Here is an 8,649-nt window from a genome sequence, read left to right on the forward strand (position 1 = left end):
CACATGGGAAACGTAGTTTACACTATCCCGCTGTTTGTACTCTTAAAGCCTATAAGAAATACATTTCCCATGTTTCCCAGTAACAAGTTAACTTCTCTAATGGAACAGTAGTCGGCAGTAACATGTTTTCACGACCTTCACAGTTGCCTGTAATCTTGATTTAAAACTATTCACATTGACCCGATTAGAGCAGGCTAATGAAAGTTCAATTGAATTGCTTCATTTAGTAAGTAAAAAAAAACTCGTAATTTGTCAGTTTTATTCGAATTGTTGCCAGTGTGCTGTATTCTAAGATAAGCCTAATTCTGCCTTCCATAAACAACTGCCTGTGCCGTTATCGGGAAACTTGACGCTTTTCAAGCGGCCACATAATTACCGCGTTTAATATATTTTGTAATACACCCGTGATACCACAAGGTGGCGGTATATTCCGGCTTCCCGAGCGACCCTGCTATTCATCCTGAGAGATTACAAAATGTTATATAATAAATAAATAAATACCTTCACGCATGCTGAGTATTCGGGATCTCTTTCTTGCATTCATAGACTCTTCTGTCTTTCTGTCACACATTTTCTTTTTTTCCCCATGTAAATATAACAGTTGTCTTAATGCACCTTGTACTTTTGTAGCAGTGGCAAGCAGGACAGCAGTGTCCAGAGTTATTCATTTGCATTTATGAGACATGATGTTCCATCAACTTATCAATGGCATAACTACAGTTAAAATAATAATCTAAAATTGACAAAGTCCGTAAAGCTGGAGTTATTTCGTCATGTACGTCAGACATCATATGGATACATTATAAATATAGCTTCCATATGAGGGAAACATTGGATATAATTAAATCCCCACATTATTAAATTACTTTATTATTAAATACTTTACAGAATTTCACCGAAATAATTACTCAATAATGTAAACGTTTTGCACGCACTACAAGCGGAAATGTGACCTTTTGGAAACGCAGATCTATAGCTCGAGACCACAGAATATCCTCAGCAACATAAAAGATTTTTATATGATTATGATCGGGGCATCTGTTTGTGCACACCATTCGTGCATTTTTACTGTAAAACAGTTATTTATAAGCCTGTCTACTTGCATCTAGCAGTGCAGTGATTTAATTACACTCTGTCGTCCCTACGGCAACGCATCTCTCCGTTTCTATGGTGACAGCTGATCCCTTTCAGTGTGGAAACATTCACATGAAGAGGCCACCTCACCACTCACTCTGACTTTGTTATTGATTATGTCTTTGGCTGTCGAAGGAGCCAACTTGAGCTGGTCCCAGAACCTCTTTTCTTCGAGCTCACGGTCGTGAAAGGTGAAGTTATTCGGACCTCCTGCCCTTAAAACTCCAGAGAACTCAGCAGACACTGGGGGTAAAAATGACTTTTAAAGCAGGATCCTGAAGGAGGTTTGGAGATGTGAGCTCATCTCTCAGCCACACATGAGGCTGTGGCTGAGAGATGAGCTGAATCTCGTTCCTCTTGGTCCGACTGTTGAAGAGCGACTCTGATCCCACTCAGCTCCTGCAGCCAGTCTTTGTTTTCACCAGCTGCTCCTCTTCTGTCTTTGGTTCTTCAGTTCTCATCTGTACCAACGTGACCCGTCAGGCCGGTGAGATGTCAGGACCCACTTTATCAAAGTACCAAACCTAAGCACAGAATGTTTCTATGGTAACCATGGAAATGAAACCACGGACTTCAGGGCAATGATTTTATGGTGTGTTAATCTCTGATTTAATGCTGAAAACACATGATGTCACAGATCAAAAAATGAAATGCAATTTTCCAGCTGATCCCTCTAAAAGACGTTATTCTCAGTTTTGCGGTTTTGGTCCTTTAACATTTCATCTGTTTATTGTTTTCTTTGGGAAAATCAGGAGACAAAAGTGTAAAACTCTACGTTAATCTTAAATAATCCTCTCCAGAATCTGTTACTGTCAATCAAAATAATTCATTTAGATATTCAAAGTCTTATTTTTTTTTTTTTTAAAAAGCACAATTTTATTTATGAAACACACTAACAAAAGCATTAAAATATTTCATACCAATGGGTAAAAATTCTTGAAAATGAGAATTTCCAAGAAAATAAAATCAATTTTTAAAAATTGTGTCCATCAGTGATTATCACATTTAAACCAACCGTCAGCTTTTACAAATATTCTCAGAATTTTGAACAATAACAGGAGAATTTTCTTTATTTATTTGCAGCTCCTTTTGGTGATTCGATTTTTATTTCTCTATCGAAAAAAAAAAAATTCTTGACCCAGTCCTGGTCAAGGATTCATCCTGTTAAAGGGGAATTCTTGCCTCCAGCCTTCAGTACATCACTCGTGGGAAACGTGGTCGGTGATTTCCTTTATATTCCAGCTCATGTGCTCCTCGAACTCATGACCACTTGAGGGAAATCAGCTCGTAAACAGCTGACAGATGAAACAATAACTGCATGAAGAGGACGGAAATTCCACAGACAGTGCTAATATTTGGTGTTTGTGGTTGCACAAATGAATTTCTGCTGAGAGGTGACAGAGAAAAGCGGTAGAAGAAGAAGGGTTAGCGTTGAGGGGTCAAGGGTCAACGCGTCAGGAGTCATTTATCTCGGTTCAGCTGAAACTCTCCTAAGAGGATGAAGCACATATCGCCTCCTCTTCCCCTCAGTTATCCAACTCTCCATCAACTGTTTCCAAACTGGATGTCCAACTCTGAGCAAAGGTCCCGACTGTTACAGATCTGCATGTAAAACCTGGAGATCCACTTTAAACTACAGGAACATCTGCAACTAAATGCACGAGTCGCCTCAGATGTAGAAGAAGTCCCACACCAGGAAGATTCTAAAACTTTTTCCTCTTTCAAACGGTGCATTTAGAGTGAAAAGGACAGGATATGAACGTAAAATCACCCAATCACCGGCTTCCTGTGTGAGTGTGACACCGTGGATGTTTATTAATGTGGGCCTGAACCAGCCGACCCCTCAGCTTCAGCAAGACAGTCACACATGATGCCACCCTTTGAACCCCCACCAAACCAGCCTGGTCCTGCTCACGGTTTCTTCCTGTTAAAAAGGAGTGTTTTCCTGCAACTGCCAGTTGCCTGGAAACTATTTTAAAAGCAACAGATATTATATAAATACAACTGAATTGAATAAAAGATGAATAGATTTAATTAAAGCAGACATCTGACGGAGGAGCAGGAACAGCACACATGAGAAGACGGAGCAATGAAGGAAGAAAAAACAAAAGCAGGAAAAATTGAATGAAGCCACAGAGTGATTGTTGTTGGCACGACAACACAATCTAACTGAAGGAGGCAGAATGTTGTGGAAAATGCAAGCATACGGCTAAAGAAGCAGAAGAAAGCAAACAAGAAGAAAGCAGGAACATTCAAATTAAAGCGCAAGTCCAGGAGAAGAGAGCGAGGGTGCACTCACAAGAAGGCCAGCTGCCCCCCCCCCCGCCCTCCCATCCACATTACTCTTAGCAAACCGCGCTCAAGCCTGGACTCCTTCAGCATCAAAAACCTTGAAGGCTAACAGGACACAGGTGAAACACACTGTAATAACCAACTGGGGGAGTTTGACACAATCAAAGCTGGAATTAAACAAAAACACAGAAGACGTTGACAACAACGGTGTTGTTATCTTTAAAGCTATTCCAATAAAAAGACGACTTTCATCCAAAAGTCCGTCCTAATTCATATCACAGGAACTCCTCTTCAATAAAGAACCAGCGTTTCCGCAGCTGCGTCCAAACCTCTGTCATCAATTTGGACTTTATTTATTGGAGAACGAGTCGAGACTCTCTTCCACCTTTTAAAAATCCTTTCAAATTTCTGACCCTGTCAACATCCAGAGACAAATAAACATTTTGCATCTACTTGTTTTCGCCGCCAAGGTAAAGGACACCTTTGTAGACAGTTGGAACAGTTTTTGGGGAAAACCTGGTCGGATTAGGAGAGACGTGTCCATCCCACCCGGGATGGTGCCTCTCTCATTTCTAGGAACTTTTATTAGACCCAAGCAGGGGAGCGGTCAATCACCGTAATCCTGCACTTTCCTTCCGTCCTCGAAGTGCTTTTGTCTCTCTTCAGCAAAGCTGTTTTTGCTCCGACTGTGGAAATACACTCCCCAGAAGGCGGCTGCAGAAAACAGAAGGTATGGAAGAGCCATTTTTGTCACCGTGTCAGAGGTAGTGCTGTGAAAGCTTTCTTCACTCACATGTAATTGGCACCTACTGTGAGAGAGCCGTGGCCCTAATTCGGTCATAACCAAATGCATCTGCTGTTTCTCCCATTTTGGCCTGCTAATGCTCTGAATACGCTGTTAAAACTCTTTATTCTGAAGTTGTCATTGACTGGAATAAAAACAGTTCAGAGAAAAGTGTCCTCATCTAAACTGACGCTGCTTTTATTTTCGGAAAGAAAGGCGTAGAAAAGTCTAATAGAAACGTGGAGGCTTCTTTCATCGCCTGTAAAAGCTGTTAAAAACATGTTTGCACAAGTAAAAAGCGGAGGGATAAACACAGAAACGGTGCCAAAACCACAACAGGTTTATTTACAGCAGAAAAACACCTCGAATAAAAAAAAATTGCTTCTGGCCCCAGATTAATGGGATTATATGGAATCCATACGGGTAGAGTTATCAATATCTGAGTAATTCAAGCTCAAACAACCGTAAACTCCTCTTCCGTCCCAGGCCAGGGGCCACGAGCCACGGCCCAACAAGCCACGCGCACACGTCTTTAGATTAACGAAACACCCCGAGAGAACAAACACAAATGCCCCTGCAGAGGGCTGGGAACAGCTAGTCTGAACGTGCGCTGAGTGTAATTTCCACGTGTTTGTGCGTGGGATCCCTAGCGGGTAAGGTTGGAGGGCTGTTTGCAGGGCCGCGCTGACACCCACCCGTCTCCAGCGTCTCCTGGGAACAGAATGAAAATGAGCCGCCCAGTTCTAATGCGGCTGCAGACAGAGCCATAATAGTCCGCCGTGACGGTTCTGAAGGCTGCAGAGCCGGAGTGGAAGGACAGCAGCATTTCCAGAAACATACCGAATGATCCGTGTGGCCGAGCTTTACCCACTGATTTGGATTCTGTAGCCGCAGGAAGCAAACAAACTTCTCATTTATGGATGAGCAGAAGCACCTTGAGAATGGTGGCAGCGCTCCACATGCAGACGAGGGGCAGAGCAGAGGCCGAACTGAAACCTGGGGCATTTGAAAGGTGGACAAATATCTGAAGTTTGTTTATTCTTGGTCAAAAGTCCAACCTCTCACGCTCGACACGCTCACGTCTGCAGCAGCCATGAAACAGGGACGTAACCACGACAACTCAATGCCAAATGCTACCGCAGGACCAGGCTGATGCATTTGGAGCCTACGTTAGGACCAGCACCCACACCAGTTTGAATAAACCGATCTACTGATCTACTGTGATCTGACTGCAGGACTTTCTTCTCTACCTTAAGGGAGGCCAGGATGCAGCTAATTGATCAAATAGATTAGCACAAAATTAGCCTTTCAGCGCAGTCAATGTCAGCTTTTGTTGTTGTCACAGCCTCGGCATCGCGGAGAGGAAAGACGCTCCTTGTTCTTCATGTCACGGTGAGATATTTATGAACCCGCTCAAGGGGGCGTTCGATAAGAGGAAAACAAGAACCGGATTTCCAGGCCGACGGTCAGTCGTGAACAGAGATCACATTTTCATCCCTGTCATGTTTTTACTGCGTGTGTGGCGTCATCTTCCTAGAAGGGAGAGTTCTTCCTGGAGGCGCAGGAGGTCTTTAAACTTTCAAGGTCTTTAAACTTGAAAGGCTCTTTAGTTTGTAGCTCTTTGACATTGTTTTAATTTTTGTTTCTATGGTAAATATCTCATTTTCTGCAGAGATTTTTTTTTAAACAAATTCAAAAGTCGTTTTGAGCAATGTGGAGAATGAAAGAAAGCAAAGAAACAGGATTTAAGGCAGAAAGTCACAACAATTGTTGCAGGAGCTATACTGAAAAGATGGATTTCCATTCTAGACCAGCAGGTCCACAGAGCCTAATGGAGCCCCTCTTTCCCCGTTCTGACTGCTCCTAAATTTAAAAGAGGAGTCAAGCTTTTACTAGCTGTAAATTACCAAAGTCTCCGTGGTCCTCCCCACATCTGCTTTTACTCCCGTGTGTCTCGGACTTCAACGTACACATTCTTGGCATTATTGAATTATCTTTCATGGCAGCGTGACAGCGGGGATCGTACTGGCACCTTTGACTGCTCTTCAGCTCTCTTCAAAAGTTCTTCTTCTTTAAAAAAAACCTCATTCATGTGGATCTCAGCATCATCTTTGATATTTGTTCTAAAATGAACCTGCGGATGATTTAGAGACCATAAATAATGAAACTCATTTAGGGCCAGTCTCAACATCTGGAGTTACTTCAGGCCAGATCCCAGAATAAAGCTGGAGAAAAGAGCTTGTCCGTGCTGCGGGGATGATGGATACGGTTAACGTAAAGGTTTCCTGGCAGAATAAAAGATTATTTTAAAAGCGGTATCAGGCATTGCTTTTGCACGCAATAAAATCTGGAGTCACACGTTGCGGCCCAGGAGATGCGATGTGAAGGAGACGAGTCTGCCGCCTGGCCAGCTGTTAGCTGGACTCCAGGAGGAGGTTCGATCTCTGGTTCCTGTCTCCCTCTGAGCTCTGGGACCAGTCACCCACCCAGGAAGGTCGACCCGTGCGGGGCGGACCCTAACTCTCTCCACGTAATTCAACACCCAATTCATCCGCTTGAACCACCACCTACTAAATTTAGACAAAAACCTTCATTAATTCATTGAAGAGATGACAGTTAAATGATCTGCAAATGTCCAGGTGAAAGAGAGACGTCAGAGTTTATGGTTCTTAAAATAAGGCTGCATTTTTGGACCAAAACATCATTTTGAGCTGCATTTTGTAACTGTGACAAAGCTGAATAATGTTCCTTGTTGCAATGTTGCTTATCACAGCCAATAAAACATGTCGGGCCATGTGAGAGAATTGTAAATCAAAAATGGCTTTTCACGAGAGCCCGATAGCAGGGGAGCGAATGGTAGCGGAACATTTAATTGGATCAGGCCGTGATAATTGAGCAGAGGAGCAGAGTCGGAGGTCACAGTCTTAAAGAACATCGTGTGAAACAGCTCACAAAGAAAAATCTGTGGAGAACAGCAACCCGTCTGTGGGGAGAACGTGAGCTCAGGGACCAGTCGGGGACTAGGGTTAAATGACGACAAACTGGAAAAGAGAGTTCCAGAGAGTTCTCAAAGGCAACATTTTAAATGCTGCAGCTATTTACATCCCCAGTCTTTAAGAGTCTGTAAGAGAGCTCTGCTCTTCAATGACTTCGACACAGGTTCTGAATGAAGATTTGCATAAAAAGAGGTTCTCAGACAAAATTGCCAAGCTGATTGCACTCACACACACACAAACACACACACAAACACACTCACAAACGGACCACACACTTGCGCGCGCAGGGAGGGAGGCACTGATGGGTTACATATTCGTAAAAATTAGCTTCCCCATGTTGCTTCCAGGAAACAGAATATTTTAATGTTTTTGGAAACAACAAAATAAAATTAAATAAACAGCACAAACAGCTAATTGGATCATGTGACAGTTGGGACCATCTTAAGTGCCATTAGAGCGCAGCCGAGGTCGTGAGCTCTGGCCTCTGGAATCAGACAAACTCATCAACCCTTCTCGGTCCTCTTTGCTTCCCTCATCAATGAAGTCACTTTAAGCTCTTCTGTTATTTTTATTTTGTGGCCTGTGTATTAAATTAGTAGCAAATCACCAACCTAAGCACAAACCACTTAAGCACACTTGATGCTTCGCAAATATGTAGTTTAGTCCCCCTCCTCCTCCTTTACCTATCAGAAGCAGGGTCCTGCTGGAGGTTTCTTCCTGTTAAGGGAATTTTTCCTACTGTTGCTGTATGAAACCTCTTCTTTTCTGACTCAAAAGCCTTTTCACACAGCACTTCGCTAATGCGGGTTTTTATTAAGGTGCTATAAATAAAGTTGGACCACATTAATGTGTCTCCATGTTCCTGTTTGACAACAAGAGTCCAGTTTTGTGATGCTGCTCTCTCCAATTTGATGCCTTGAAAAAGTTCTAGGATCCATTTCATGCATATCAGCAACAGGGTGTCCACCGCCCTCTAGGGGCCGTCTGCAGTAACGCGGGAAAAGGCCGCCTTGCTGCCTCCGTCTAAACCCAAATCTGAGAAGGACCTTTAAGAAGAGGTAAAACTCAAGAGCAAATGGCCATTTTGTAGTTGTTTTTTTTAAAGTGTTTGTTCTGGTTTGATTCTCAGAATCCTGGGAAATGTTTGATTGACAAAACCAAGATTTTGTCACACATGTGTCAAAGAGGAGGAGGAAGAGGAGCGTGTAGCAACATGATGGAAGTGCTAGTAAGACCTGACAATGGAGGTCTTGTCTCCCTCTGTCCCTCCCTCCTCCCCCTCTCTCTCTCCTCCTTCTCTGCCTCTCCTCTCTCCCCCCCTCCCCCTCCCCTCTCTCTCTCTCCCTCCTTCCTCCCTCTCTCCTCCCTCTCTCTCCTCCTCTCCCTCTCTCCCCTCCTCCTCCCCTCTCCCTCCTTCTCTCCCTCTCTCTCCCTCCTTCTCTC

Source organism: Takifugu flavidus, chromosome 10 (genome assembly GCF_003711565.1).
Source record: "Takifugu flavidus isolate HTHZ2018 chromosome 10, ASM371156v2, whole genome shotgun sequence".
In the NCBI taxonomy this organism is placed as follows: domain Eukaryota; kingdom Metazoa; phylum Chordata; class Actinopteri; order Tetraodontiformes; family Tetraodontidae; genus Takifugu; species Takifugu flavidus.